Consider the following 15,011-nt stretch of genomic DNA (forward strand, 5'->3'; position numbering starts at 1 on the left):
GGGGCTGATCCCAACCCTGGACGATCCTAGGCCTGGGAGCCTCTGATCCCGCCGCGATGATGCTGTCAGGCCCAGAGAGGGGGAGTGATGACCCAAGGCCCTAGCCAGTGGCCAGGGCAAGAAGTCAAGGGCACACTCTTTCCAGGACCCTGGGCTAGGACTGCGATCCCCACCCTTCAAAATCCAAAGCTCAGAAGCCAAGGCCAGCTTGAGTGCAGTGCTTGCTCCAGAACTCTTATTTAGGGAGAATTTAAGGTGGGGGTCTGGTCTTGAAACCCTGTTTGCATGGCAAGTGCGTGGTTTATATTTAGGTAAGAGGGTTGTATTCCATTGTATTCCATAGTGGTTAGAGGCACAGGTAGGGCATTTGAATCCTGGAGTTGCTACATAATATGTGACTGGGGAACATACTGAACCCCTCTGCGCCTCAGTCTACCCATCTGTACAATGGGATTGATAACAGTGTGGTGGGGATTAAATGAGATAAAGCATAAGTCTCTGCAGTAGAACCTGGCACACAGTAAAGTCTCTGTTAACATTGGTTATGATTAATTATGTTTCTTTGGGGTTGAGGGGGTTGATGGAGAATGCAGGGGACTTGGCATTGCCACAGCCTGAATATGGGGAAAGCGGCTATGGCCCTGCCCCTGGCCCAGGTCCACAGTATCTCCAGTGAGGTGGGAAGGTGGAGCTGACGCTCTAGGAGCAGGAAGGTCAGGGATCGCCACAGCACCCCCACACCTGAGTTCTCAGGTATCGCTTCCCTGAAAGATGGAGTGGTGACTGCTGGCCAGCCATGGCATTTACCTGAGGGCTCCAGGACAGCTCCCTATCTCTAGCTTGGCCGCAGCCCCCAGAAACTCCATGGCTGACCCACCTTGTGCTCTTCCCAGGGAACTGTATCAACTGTCCTCATTGCCTGGAAACTCGTTTCCCAGCCGTGACACTGACTGTCACAGCCTATGACTGTGCCACGACCCTCTGCCCTCTTGCATTTTGGCTCCCAAAATGTCCTGCATCAGCCTTTTTTAAAAAATACAGAAAAACACGTCATCATGGCTAGTAATGACTTCAGAGTACATTCGGTCCAATTTTTCCTGATTTTTCCGATGAGAGAAACTGACAAATAGCAATAAAGTGACTGAGGCTACTCCCCTCTTCCTTCCTTCCTCCTTCCCGTTTCCCTTGCTCCACACCAGGGTGCAGAGTTGCCTTGTACCAGGATAGAACCCCCTCCCCGCTTTCCTCAGCAAACCCTGCCAGCCCCCGGGCCACCTCTCCAAGAAGCCCTCTCCGAACTCCCTAGTCCCAGGTCTGAGGTTCAGCAAAGCCCTGCCATGGGTCAGCTTTAGCCAGCAACCCTACGGGTGGAGTTGGGGACAGGGTGGGTCCCAGGACAGTTAGAGAACTTTCCTGGGTCATGTAGTTAGCAAGTGGCAGAGTAGAACCAGGTTATTCTAACTCCAGAGCCTACACTTTTCATTGCTGCATTGACTTCTATACAAATAGGAAATGCTGATATTCCCACAGGACAGATAGAGAAACTGAGGCCTGGAGAGGTGAACATATGTCCGCGAGGTTATGGAGCCAGTAAGAACAGAGACCTAAACTCCAGCCTATTTGCTTCTGAAGTTGGATTCCATTCCACCAGTCCAGACACCTTCTCCCTTCCTTTCTCCATTTTCTGGGCAAATTTGGAGGCAGGGGCGGTGATCCCACCACCTTATTCTGCCCCTCCTGGGGTGCCTTGCCAGCCTGCCCTCAGTGTCCACCTCAGCCCCCTGGGTCTAGGTTTCCAACTGAGAAAACCAGAGCGGAGGTAGCCCAGAGGGAGCTCTTGCAGGCCAGAAGTTTCCACCAACGGGGGGGGGGGGGGGGGGGCTCAGTGCAGCCCTCCCGTCCTCCCGGAGGAGGAGAAACATCTGTCCTCTTGCTCACAGTGGCCCACTCAGCCCCCCACTCCTGGAGTCTGGCCTGCATGTGTCCTTGGCTCAAGGTCAATGTTTACTGAATCAAGGAAGCATGTCATCAGCAGCCTTGTGGTGCCAAAGTCAGGTGTCCAGCTCAGCTGGGCAGGGCTGATGACCTTGTCCCTCCTCCCCTCTGGGCTTTGTTTCCAGAAACAGTGGGTCTCCGTCACACTGTGGACCCATCTGTAGGTCCCTCTGCCGTCAGTAGGCAGAGACTGGGGAGGGGTTACCCGCGGGGCCAGTTTCTGGAGACCCCATGTTCCTTTTCCCATGTTCCCTCTCAGGCTGGACCCAGCTGCATAATAGGTTAGCAGTGGCTGTCGCTGCTCTTTGAAGTGTCACTCTGTGCCCAACCTGAGCTAGGAGCTGGGCTTGTACAGCTGGTCTCCGCCATGCCTGGTGTGCAGAAAAGAGCAAACACAGCAGGCTTGAGGCTGCTTGCGAGGGTGAGCCTGGGTTGGCATCGGGGAACTTGGATTTCAGGGAGGCTGTGGCTCACGGGGCCCACACTGTTTGTACAAGCTCTGAGCTTGGTCGGAGCACCTGCTTCCCTCCTGGGAGTCTGGGGTTCTGGTACCTGCTATGCAGCGGGCGCCAGTAAAAACCCTGGACGCTTAGGCTCAGACACACTTCCCTGGTAGACACTCACAACCCGTTGCTGGAGAAATTAGGTGCATCCCGTGTGACGTCACTGGGAGAAGACCCTAGGCGGCTTGCACCTGGTTTCCTGTGGACGTATCCCCATACCCCCTTTTCCTGGGCCGATTTTGTTCTGTGTCCTTTCGCTGTAATACCTCTCAGCCACGAGTAAGACTATATGCTGGGTCTTGGGAGTCCTCCTAGCATGTCATCAAACCTAGGGGTGGGCTTGGGAACCCCTGACAGCAGGGGGGATTCGTGCGATGGACCCTGACTCACTGAAAGATGGCAGCAACATTGTTTGGGGAATGGAAGGGTGAAGAGGCAACGGATGCCCTTCCTAGGACACGTATGTGCGATTCCTGGCTGGATAAACCCTGGCCATCTTCTTCCTGACCACCATGACCAAGATGGCCTCGACCCTGAGCTCCTTTCTGAAGACCTTGCTGAGCACTTGGTACCTGCCCAGGGGCCATGAGGTGGCCTGCATGGCTTCGTGAATGGATGACACCTTGGATGCCTGAGCGGCTATGTGAGACGGCAGCTTGAGCTGCAGCTGAATCTGTTGTGGGAGGTGGAAACTACCTCTGGGATTTCACAATGCTAGATGGGACCCCAGGAGAGCTGACCAGCTGGATCCCTTGAGCGATTTTGGCTGTGCTGGCTAAAACGCGGAGGGAGGAGCCCAGTCTCCCGATGCCTTTGGGCTTTGTTCTCCCCTCAAAGTGGGAGGAGAAAAGGGCCCAAACTTTCCAAAAGCTGGGCTTTGAGTGGACCAAAAATGTTGAAAGTTTGCATTATTCTCTCCTGCAGGTGGGAGGGAAAAAGTTCAATCAGTTTCCAAAGCTAGAGCAGAGCTTTAGATAAATCAGAGGGGGAAAGGAAGGCGGATACTCCAGCTGCTGCCGCCCTCCTACCCTATCTATGCTGAATTTACTGCCCGGGGTTTAAGTACGTTTGCAACGAAAATAAAGGGAGGGGGACAAATTTTTTTTAAATGGCTTTGTATTTTATAATGGTTACAACTGGATGTATGATTAAAATGTTATATGCTTGTAATTTCGTAAGTGCTGGAGTGATTGTCACAATCACGAAGAGCTGAAAAAAACAAAACAAAAATCTATCACTGGGACACAACTTTCTTGCATTTTGCCATGTGGGCAGGTAGGGATTTGAATTCTTTGAGTATTGAAGACAGAACAAGTCTCTAATGATTCTTACTATGATTTTTTGCCCGTTGGACCCTTCTGAAAAAAAAGAAGCCAGCATGAAAAAGAGAGGCAATCTCTAAGTCAAGATATACTTTTGAGGTTTATAAAAGCAGTTTTTAGTTGCTAATGAGCTCTTGTTAAATCATGTCTGACCTTTAGAGGCTGATGATTTTCCATGGTGTGCATATTTTTGAGGGGGTCAACTTGGGTTCTAGGACCAGTATGACAAAAGGGTTTGGGGAAGCCTTGCTTGTCTCTTGGGACCCATCTGTCTGGCCCTGCAGCATCTCAGCTTGGCTGCAGCAAAAGAAAATCTGCTGGTTCCCTCCCCCTCCCCGACTTTATTGAGGAATAATTGACAAAGTTTGAGTGCAAAACATGCCAGCAATTCTTAGCCACTGGGTGGAGTGGAAATAAAGAGAACCAGTTCAGCCTCGCCACCTGGAATCTTCTGCTTTTGAGAGCACCCCAGATTTAGTGGCTGAAGAGTTTACTTCCTCCTTTGCATGGCCAATTGCCCTTCTGATTCTGCAGCAAATAATAGTTACATGATTTGCATCACGATTTCCATGATTTAAAAATTTGTAAGTATGGCTTTTTGAAGGTCATACTTATCGAGGTGTAATTTACACAGAATGAAATTTACCCTTTTCAGTGTACAGCTCTATGTGTTTCAAAAACATACGTAGTAGCGTAGCTATCACCGCAATTCAAGATATAAAAGAATTGCATTACCCCAACACATACCCATCCACTCCTGCTGTATACCTTTGTAGTTTATCCCTCTCCCATCCCAATCCCCAATAACCACTGATCTTTCTATCCCCATAGTTTTGCCATCACGCCACATAAATGAGTCAAGACATTATGTATCCTGACGAGTCTGGCTTCTTTCACACGATATAATGCCTCTGAGAGTCCTCCACGTTGGTGTCTGTATGCTGACTATGTTTCTTTTCATTGCCGAGGCTTCTGCTAGTTTGTTAATGCTTCTTGTTAACTTTTTATAATCAGCTGATTGAGATCTCAAAGAAGACTGAGTCTTGGTTACAAGACAATATAAAGTCTTGGAGAACAGAGGCGGGGAGACAGAATTCTTCATCTTACCAAGAGGAGGGTTTTACCAAGCTCTCTAAAGATGATGCCTCCAGAAACAGAAGTTTTAGAATTTTATTTAAAGCGCTAAAGAAAAGCAAATCAAAACCTAACTATTATAAAATATGTTGGGTGGAAGCAGGGAGTGGAAAGGGGAAATGGTGGTGGGAAAAAGTCCTCGTCTTTCAAAAACAAGCAAAAAGTTTTGGTCCTTCACAATGAGATGTTCGTGAACAGGTAAGTCCAGGAAACAAAACTAGAAACTTCCAAATAGGTGCAGACCCTACGAAGAGGGAGGAGGTTTATGGGAGCAGGAAGGGAGGCTAATATTTATTGAAGCCCTTTTAGAGGATAGAGGCTACTAGGGTCACACTTTGGGTTTCTGGGGGTGTTAGGAATGTTCTTGATCTGGATGCCTGTTAACAGCGTGCTCACTTTGTGAAAATTCATTGAGATTTGTGTCCTTTCCAAATGGATGTTGTAGTTGAGTAAAAAATGATCTTTTTTTTATTGGGGTACAATACACATAACATAAAATTTACCATTAGTGACATTTAGTACATTCACACTGTTATGTAAGCATCAGCACTGTCTACTTCCAGAACATTCTTATTACGCCAAAGAAGAAATCCCAAACCCCTTACCCGTCACCCCCCAACTGTCACCTGACAGTTCCCCTGTCCTCATAGCCCTAGACAATCACCAATCTGCTTTCTGTTTCTATGGATTTGCTTATTTGGGACATTCTGTATACATGAAATCATGCAATGTGTGGTCTTGTGTGACTGGCTTCTTTCACTAAGCATAATATTTTCAAGTTTCATCGTATGCGTATACCAGATTTTATTTATCCATTATCATCAGTTGGTGGGTTGTTTTCTACTTTTTGGCTATTATGAACAATGCTGCGAATGTCCGTGTACAAGTTTTTGTGTAGACATGTGTTCTCATTTCTCTTGGGTTTATACCCAGGTAGGAGAAGAATTGCTGGATCATCTGGTAACTGTGCGTTTCACATTTTGAGGAACTGCCAGATGGTTGTCCACAGCGGCTGTACCATTTTGCCTTCCCACCAGCCATGCATGGGGGTTCCAGTTTCTCCACATTCTCCCAAATAGTTGTCCATCTTTTTGATTCTAGCCATTTCATCACCCACTGAACGGACAGCTCACTGTGGTTTTGATTTACATTTCCCTAATAGCTAATGATGTTGATTTGTGTGTGCTTATTGTTAATTCTTTGGAGAAATATCTATTCATAGCCTTTGCCTATTTTTAAATTGGATTATTTGTCTTTTACTTACTGAGTTGTAAGAGTTTCTTAGATATGCTGGAATCAAGTCCCTTATCAGATATAAGATTTGCAACTTTTCCCCCGTTCTGTCAGTGGTAGTTCCACTTTCTTGATGGTTTGCAACACAAAAGTTTTTAATTTTGATGAAGTCCAACTTATCTATTTTTTCTTTTGTTACTTGTACTTTTGGTGTTGTATCTATGAAGGGAGGGTGATTTTTTAACTTAAAAGGCCTCAGCTGAAGGGGTGTGATCGGTCTCCAAGTTGTCACCTCTGGAGGCAGAGCACTTGTTCAAAATAATAGTAACAACAATAAGAACAACAACAGTGAAAACTCTGATTTTCTGGTCACTTTCCTTGATGTGCCAGGCACTGTGCGAAGCACACGACACGCTACACCCTCTACTCATTAAATCCCTAATGTTTCTGTGAGGTAGCTGCTGTCACCACGCTCATTTTACAGATTAGGAAATAGAGGCTCAGGAAGGTGGCCAAGGACACACAGCTAAAAAAGTGACAGAACTGAGAATTGAACCCAGGCCGGACTCTCTCCAGAGTCTGTGTGTTCCAGCCATGCTGTCGTCGCTCAGATATTTTGGAAAATGCTTTGGGAATGATCCCCAAGCCCATTTTCAAGCAGCAGGAGAAAACCAGTCTCCTGGTTTTACTCACGAAGACCCTGGAGAAAGTTTTTCTTAACTTGGCCTGTGGCTGAGTAGGAAGGGCAGGCTTGGTGGGGGAGGGGGCAGGGGAGGCAGGAGCACTGCAGGCTGTGAGGGAGCTCTGTGGACAGGCTGGAGAGGAGCCACGCCCTGTGTAGGCAGAGGGCGCTCCTGCTGAGCAACCTTAGGCAAATGACTTAACCTCTCTGTGCCTCAGTTCCCTCATCTGTAATATGGAAATTATAACAGTACTTCCCTCATAGTTTTGTTACAAGAACCATCCAATCTAATGTATGTAGAGTGCTTTGCTTGACACCTGGCCATGGTGGACTCAGTTAATGGTAACCAGTTATGCTCATTATTATGAGGAATGCCGGAGGGTCTCAAATATCAGGTTGGGGGTGTGGGCTTTGTCTTTGAGGCAATGGGGAGCTATTGAAGGTTTTATAGCAGAGTTACAACATCATCAGGACTTTAAAGGCTTCTCTGCTCAAGGCCAGCATAGGAAAGGGAGCCGAGGAGGAAACCCCAGCTGTGTGTAGCTGCTGTGTTTGGACTGAGTGGTCCAGTGGCTTATTTGTGATTCTTTATGATGTTTGGGGACCATAAATAAACCAAGAGCCTTTAGTTACATTTGAAAATTGGACCTAAAAACAATCAGAACAGCCTTGTGCTCTGCTTCCTAGAGGCTATAACTGCAGACTTTCCAACAGGCAGAACTAATGAGGGTTCAGAGGCACAAGGACAGAACTTCCCTTGTGGGGTCCCCTGCCAGGCCCCACAGCGCTCCCCACCAAGGGCTGAGATCGCAGTTGGGGACCAGAGGGGGTGAGGGCTGGCCTGGGTGCACAGTTCTTATCGGGACTAGTGCAGCTGGGCAGGGTCAGCTGGGTGGGGCTGGTCTTTATCTGTTGGGGCACATGATTGAACTTTGGGGTGACAGGCAGCTATATCACCAGACAACAGTTGTAGCCTGAGGGACCAGAGAGTTGATGGCATGGGATACGGGATCCCTGAGCTCTGGAGACGGCGTGATCATGGGCCACTCCCAGGCCCTTTCTGGTTCTCAGTGTCCCAAACTGCAAGAAGTACGCTGTGGATCGACGTGGTTTAAAGCATGTCGTCCGTGCTTGGTTCTGGGGACACGGAGGAGCGTCCTGGATATTTGTTGTTTTTACATCTCCCACATCCATTCCTACCCAGTTGAACAACAGCATCTCACTTTTCCTTTGGGGAACCGTCCCTTCCCTTCCTCTGCCCGTGTGTTTGGGGACATGTGAGCCAGGACTGGCCAACAAGAATCCCTGTGGTTGGTTCAGGGATGGGCGCCTGACCGGAGCTGGCCAGTGCAGGTTTGCTCTGGGACTTCTGCTTGAGCTCGGGGTTTGCTGAGCTGACTGAGTGGCACTGCAGTGCCCGTGTCTGACTCCATGGAGGGAAAACGTGCCTGTGTATGAAACCTGCACAGAGAAAGCAGGGACGAGAGAAAGAGACAGGCCGGCTGCTGGTCTCTGAGCAACTTGTTCCAGGAATGCTTCTGGGTGAGCCAAAATGTCCCCTCTTTTGCTTAAGCTAGTTTGAGTTGGGTTTCTGGCCTTTACAACCACTATCCTGACGAACAGAAGGAGAATAATAATAGCAACAGCAACACTATCTATGAGCTCTTTTTCAATATCAGGCACCAAAGTGGGGGGGCAGTGGGAGTTGTCTGTCAGCAGCTGGCATTGGCATTGTTTAGATTTGCCGGCACAAAATGATAAAATAATGTCGACAGACTTTTAGCAGTCCTTCTTATTACTTTTAAATTCTCTACGGACAATGCACCCCTGCCATAGGCATGGAGATAGGCTCTTCCTCCTCCCTTCTAGGAAGGGCTTGCTGTGCAGCTGCAGGGAGAGTGGCTGGCTGGCTGTCAGCTCCTCTTGGATCTGCCATAGCTGCAGAGACGCCAGGCTGCCCCTCCCAGGGGGACTGAGTATGGCAGGGCTAGAAAGTCTGGCCATTGGGTAGAAAGCCCGGTGGGGGGCAACTCTGGCTGGCAGTTTTGTCTCCAGAGGCTGCCCCCGTGGAGTTGGCCAAGGCCTCGGGCCTCTACTGATGGCTCCTTCTCCCCAGTCTGGCTCCCTCCTTCCTTTCACTGATGTGGGTCCCTAAAAAATTATTGAGCCCCAAACCCTGTCTCAGCCTCTGCTTCCGGAGAACCTATTCCGTGACACAACCCCTTACTACTGGGGGTGGACAGCGCCCTCCACCTCTCCCGCCCTGGCGTGCCGCTTCCAAACACTGTGCCGTGTTGGCCTCTCAACTTACTGTTATTTCTCCCAGGTTACAGATGAGGAAACTGAGACTCAGGAAGAGGAAGACTTGCCAAACAACTTGTCCACTGTGGTTAGAAAATGCTGACCCAGAACCTGGATCTGGACCACATTTATATCACTGTGTTTGCCGCTGTCCAGTCCTGGAACCAATCCCTTCTTCCAAGGTTTCGAGGAGCGTAGCATCCATTGGGGGAACATGTATGTGAAGGAGTGATCCAAACTTTATCACTTTTTAAAGTCTAGAACAGGTCCTGGCAAGCATTTTCTGTAGAGCTAGGTAGGTCGTATTTCAGGCTTTGAAGGCCATGTGACCTCTCCTGCAACTCTTCAACTGTGCTGTTGTATTATATACATGAATTGATGAATTGATGCGGCTGTGTGCCAATAAAACTTTATTTACAAAAACAGGCAGGGGGATAAAAGAGACAGTGGTGCAGATTTGGACCAAAGGCTGTAGTCTGTCCACCCCTACCCTAGACAAACAATAAAACAATAAATTAAGTCTTGGTTTGTAGCATTTGAATTTTGTGGTGTAAATACTCCCTATGGTCAATTTCAAGCTACCAATCAATGTGAGGTTACTGCACTTGGAGTTGAGAATGGCAAGTGCAGTAGCATACAACACAGATATGATAGAAGCAGAGGTAATACTAAAACGTAGTGAACTAATTAGGAAGTGACGAGATTTGAGTATGTACTACCTTTGCTTTTGATACACTTTATTTAGTTGTAAGCTTATATGTAATATTTTGGCTGCCTTTTAATTTAATCTTTAGTATAATTTAATTTTAAGTCATGCTGGTGTTTTTTTTTTGGTTTTTTTTTTTTTAAATAACGGTTCTCAAACTTTCCAAAGAATTAGCAATGGGCTCTTCCGCGCTGGTAAGAGCTGCTCCGGTTGCCTGAGGTTTAGGGGGTGGGAGGACGCCATGGTTGGGGAATGGGCAGAGGAGAGCAGTGGCCATGGAGGCTGGGCAGCTATGGCATTGAGGCCCAGGGCACATCAAAGGGATTTTCTCTTTCCTTTCAGGCCAAACTACCATCACGTCAGTACCTTTATCACTTGCATAAGCCAAGGGGGAGGTTACTCAATATCAATCATTGATCCCTTCCAGAATGAACCTGTGTCCTCCCCATCCAAAGTCTCCAAGCTTTCAAATATCTCCCATCTGTCAGGTCGGAGCACTGACTTTCATTCTTCTAACAGGGGAGTTAGCTTTGGCCTCCGATTTGCTGAACTGCCTTCAATTTATTGCTTAACCTCTCTGAACCTCCTTTTCCCATTTCTGAATACCAGGGAAAGCACTAAGAACTGAGTCTCTGTTATCTACAGGGATGAGTGACTATGTGTCCAATGCTTTGCATTTAACATAACAACCCTGCGAGGTAGGTATTATTATTATACCCATTTTACAGTTCAGGAAACCAAGGCTCAGAGAAGCCAAGTGGTTCATACTAGTAAGTGGTAGAGTTGAATTCATTCCCCCTTACTCCCAGGCCACGTTTCTCATATTGTCTCGTGTGTCTCACTGCCTTTGGAGACCCTCAGGATTTTTACAGGTGAAAGGGTCTGAGAGGCCATTATCTAGGGTCTTAAATCCCAAATGAACCATAATCCAGGAGAGTGACATAGAAAAGATAAGAGCTGAGTAGGATTGTGAAGTTGCAAACTCACGCTTTGTCAATAAGAACAATGATTACTCAGCTTCAGCCAGTTGTTGCCTGTGGGCACTTGGGCCTAGTTTACTCAGATTTTGATTAAAAGAAGCTGGACATTTGAATTTTTATGTGAAATCCAAATTGACTTAAAACTTATATTGTTTTTCTCCATTTAGATGAAATATCCAGGATAGGTAAATCCATAGAAACAGAATGCAGGCTGGTGGGTGCCAGGAGCTGGGGGGTAGGGAGGATGGGGAGTGACTGCTAATGGGCACAGGGTTTCCTTCTGGGGTGACGAGAATGTTCTGGAACTAGATAGAAGTGATGGTTGCACAACATTGTGAATGTACTAAATGCCACTGAACTGTGCACTTAAAAAATGGTTATGTTGATGTCGCATGGATCTCATCTCAATTAAAAAAGTTGTATTGGTTCTAAAATTTTTTTACGATTTTGTACATTTTTTAATATTGGGAAATAGTGTTTTTACTGAAGATTAATAAACATGGAAAAGTGCAAAAATCGTACAGCGCTCTGAAATTTCACAAACTCAACACACCTGTTTAACCAGCTCATCTAGGTGTTTTATTCTTCTTTTCTTTTTAGGTGTTTCGTTCTTTATAACAGAATTAATACAAGTTAATTTAGGGAAAAAAAGAGAAAATACACATAGATTTTTAAAAAGGAGGAAAAAGAAAATGCAGAAAGTAAACACATCCATAATCTTTCATCTGTAGGCAATCACCATGGACAATTTGGGCATATCCACCCAGACTGCCTTCTAAAAATGTACAGGTATGACACTGTTCTGTAACATAATTTTTTTACCTATGCTTTGTAAATACTTTTCATGGTAATAAATACCTATGTTCATCGTGGTGTGTGTGTGTGTGTGTGTGTGTGTGTGTGTGTGTCCTTGAAAAACCATTGTAATTACTATAACCAACCCTTACAACCAAAGAATTAGACACAGCATCTGCAATGATCTATCTCACTTGAAATGACAGTTTCATGCTCTTGGACAATGATTTTCTTTGTTAAATTACTCTGACTTCATATTAATGTCTTATTTTTTTCAATTGCTTTCTCCCTTGCCCTGCGCTCTGCCCAGGCACTAAATATTGACAGTCTCACGTGGACAACCCCCACCTTCTTCATCCTCTCGCTGTCATATAGAAGCATATATAGGCACATACATGGGGGAGCTGATTTTGTTGTATAAAATTAGGATCATACAGCATGTGGGTCTCTGCATCTTAATTTCCCCAGTGTCTAAATATTGGCGACTGTGCTGGATGGTCTATTTGCCCTTCCAAGTCTCTTCCTCCCTGTCTCCCTCTATGCCCCAAGCTCCTTTGCCCTCAGCCAGCCAGAGGCTGGGGCAGGAGGTGAGAGGAGGGAGAGGACAGCTATTTCCTGCCATGCTCCCCCTCTGCCAGATGTTTGGGCAGCAGCTGTGTTCCTCTGCTGAAGATCACACTCCTGTTGGGTGGCCACACCTTCTCTAGGTTCCAAAGCTACTCCCTTCCTTTGACCTTGTAAGTCTGGGGGTGGGATCTGACCCTCAGGGTGGCCGTCCCAGGTGGTTTTATCATCCCTTTAAATGCTCCCTTCACTTTGCCTTGACTCTGTAAATAGCCCTTTCATTAAATGCCCCTTAAATGTTCTGAGTGTGCCAGCTGTTTTGTGATGAGGCCCTGAACTGATTCAGCAACTAATTTAAAATTCTTAAAAATTCTTAGCCAACTCACACAATCCTGCCACCAATTTGGACGTTGGTTTATAGATGCGAGAATGGAGGGTAATTGACTTGGCAGTCTGCCTGACTCCTAGGCCAGGGTGGAGGGGAAATACGGAAAATTTGCTGAGTCCTGAAGGCAGGCAATATGAATTATGACCGACCAGGTCTTCCTAGGGTACCTCTAGGTTCCTGGCTCTGTTTCCCAATTCTGGATCTCTTGGTTCTGAAGTGGAAATGAGCACAATATGGGCGTTTGGAATAAGCAAACAATTTAAGTTCTCTGAAACCTTAAACAAAGGCTTTCTAAAACAAAGGCTTTGCTGGCTATCTGCGCAAGTAAGATGAACCAGAACAACTGGAATGGGGAAATAGCCTGTTCCCTTAGACTCCTCTGGTAAACATTCACTCAGTCAAACATTTGAAGGTAAACAAGCCTCAACCAACATCCTTTGTCCTCAGTGCTTAGACACAGATAAACATGCGTTGATAATAACAGGTGGAAAGTGCTGTAAACAGCCTAGCTTTGGGGAGGGTTGGAGAATGATTCCCCAGGGGAGGTAATATGTGAGCTGGATCCTGAAGGAGGAGCTGAAATCACTGTGGCCTGGGGCGGCCTGGTGGCCCAGTTGGTTAGAGCCCCAGCTCTTGACAACAAGGTTGCCGGTTCTATTCCCTCATGGGATGATGGGCTGCGTCCCCTACAGCTTAAAGATTGAAGACAGCTGCTGGACTTGGAGCTGAGCTGCACCCTCCACAACGAGATTGAAGGACAATTACTTGGAGCTGATGGGCCCTGGAGAAACACACTGTCCCCCAATATTACCCAAAAAAATTTAAAGGAAGAAAAAAGTTATCAGCCTGACTTGACCTGACCTGAGATGGTGCCCTAGAGAAGGGATGAGCAGGTGCCCAACCCTGTGCCAAGAGAGACGGAGCAATACATGTACCAGAAAGTGTGGCTGGAACATAAGTTGTCTATGTGTGGTGGAGGGTGTGTGTGTGTGTGGGTTCAAAAGACAAGTGGGGATTAGAAGTGTCTTGAAAGACAAGAGAAGGGTGCTGGAAAGCCACCGAAAGCTTTTAAATAGCAGAGTGACAATGTCACACTTTGGGTAGGTTATTTTGGGTGCTGTATGGAGAATGGATGAAAGGGGCAACCTAGAAGCTGAGACAGTTCATAGGCCACTGCAATCAGGAAAAATATTGGGGTGGTAGGAGAATAGAGGTGAAGGTGATGGATGAGAGCTATGAATGCAGGAGCAGAAACAGAATCTAGGTTTATGATCATCATAACAATATTGACAATAATAACATAATATAGTGATTTAAACAATAGGTGTGGTTTCAAGACTGCATAGGTGAGAAACTTCTCCCCTCCCTTTTATTTGGAAAAATGTCAAACCTCAGAAGAGTTGCAAGATTGTTTCCATGAACATCCATATACCCTTCACCTAGGTTTACCTATTGTTACATTTTGCCCCTCTCTTCTCTCTCTTTCTCTCTCTTTCTCTCCCCCCTTTCTCTCTCTCTCTCTGTATGTAGCTTTTTTCCTGAACCACTTGCAAATTGCAGAAATTATGACACTACACCTCTAGATATTTTAGCATTCATCTCCTTTGAATAAGGAGAGTCTCTTATATAATTACAATACCATTTTCTTACTGAGAGAATTTAATAGTGATACACTATAATACTAAGTCCATATCAAATTATCAAATTTCACTAATTATCCCAATAATGTCTTTTAAAATTGCTGCTTTTTAATGAAAAAAAAAATCTAATATCTAATCAAAGATCATGCATTGTATTTAGTTATTGTGTGTCTCTCTTTTTTCCCTTTTTTTGGGGGTGGGGTCAACGTTAGAAATGTTAGTTTATTTAAAAAAGATAATTGAACAAAATATAGGAGGCCTAGTGTAATTGGTTCTACTTTTTTTCTTTCTAAAGATGATTTTTGTAACTTTCTATTTTGAAATTATTTCAAACTCACAGGAAAGTTGCAAAGATGGTACAAAGAATGTTCACATATATTGTTCATGTAGGTTTCACCTAGAATCAGCAATTATTTTCACTTTGCCACATTTGCCTCATCATTCTCTTGTCTACAAATATAAATTCGTATTTTTTTATGAACCATTTGAAAATAAGTTGGCTCTCTTTCCCCTCGATACTACAGGTTGCTTTTTCTAGGGACAGTGTCTTGTATAACCACAGTGTAAGCATCAAAATTAGGAAATGTAACATTGATACTCTACCAGCCAATTCAAATCTCCCCAATTGTCTCAAGAATGTCTTTTATGGCTTTTATTATTTTTTTTGGGGGGGGACCTAGGATCCAAACAAAGAGCACACATTGCATTTCCCTGCATCTCTTCAATCTTTAATCCAGGCAATCGCCTACCATGTGCATGTATTTCACA

Source organism: Rhinolophus sinicus, chromosome 9, assembly GCF_057876585.1.
Source record: "Rhinolophus sinicus isolate RSI-liver-muscle chromosome 9, RSI-T2T, whole genome shotgun sequence".
Classification (NCBI taxonomy): domain Eukaryota; kingdom Metazoa; phylum Chordata; class Mammalia; order Chiroptera; family Rhinolophidae; genus Rhinolophus; species Rhinolophus sinicus.